Source organism: Capricornis sumatraensis, chromosome 11, assembly GCF_032405125.1.
Source record: "Capricornis sumatraensis isolate serow.1 chromosome 11, serow.2, whole genome shotgun sequence".
Taxonomy (NCBI): Eukaryota; Metazoa; Chordata; class Mammalia; order Artiodactyla; family Bovidae; genus Capricornis; species Capricornis sumatraensis.
Genome location: NC_091079.1, coordinates 89,810,931 through 89,811,661, shown reverse-complemented (window position 1 = coordinate 89,811,661; position 731 = coordinate 89,810,931). Strand labels below are relative to the sequence as shown.

At 47.1% G+C, this 731-nt stretch overlaps 1 non-coding gene across 1 annotated transcript; it reads right to left on the bottom strand.

Annotated features, from left to right (window-relative positions):
- Positions 1-374: 374 nt before the first annotated feature.
- On the bottom strand, positions 375-505 carry LOC138088851 (U8 small nucleolar RNA). The gene has a single exon (XR_011145758.1). It is a non-coding gene; the product is annotated as a U8 small nucleolar RNA (small nucleolar RNA).
- Between the last annotated feature and the right edge of the window lie 226 nt (positions 506-731).

The following is a 731-nucleotide window of genomic DNA, read 5'->3' as shown; positions in this document are numbered from 1 at the left end:
GCAACCACAGCAGATGAGGGGGCCAGTCCTGTGACTCTGAAGTTACAAAGTATGCATGGGGCCTGGCCTTCCAAGATCTGCTGTTGCTCTGCTAGCAGCCCCCTGCAATGTCCTGCTGCTGCTGCTAAGTTGTTTCAGTCGTGTCTGACTCTGTGAGACCCCGTAGACAGCAGCCCACCAGGCTCCCTGTCCCTGGGATTCTCCAGACACGAGCACTGAAGTGGGTTGCCATTTCCTTCTCCAATGCATGAAAATGAAAAGTGAAAGTGAAGTCGCTCAGTCGTGTCCGACGCTACTTCAAGTACAACTAAGGAGACAGCAACAAAGACTCAATCTAATCGTAAATACATTAATATCACGGATCGCCAGGAAGAATCAGATAGGAGCAATCAGGGTGCTGCAAGGCCTGATTACACAGAGCCATTAATCATGAATCATGCGAGCTCCAATCATCATGTTCCTGCAATGTCCTAGGACCTTGTGAACAACACCCAGAAAATGAAAAGCAGACACAATCCAACGGGGAGGACCAATCATATCTGGGTTGAAAATTAAATCACCAGCTAAGTCAGAAAGATTTTCAAACAAGGTACTTGCACTCTCTTCTCCAGGTAATTTAATTCTAAATGGAGGACAGTCTGCAGACTGAGATATCAACTGAAGCTGAGAGATACAAACCGTGAATTCTGTCTTCTGAACCATGAAGATCCATAGGGCCCAAGGCCACGAAT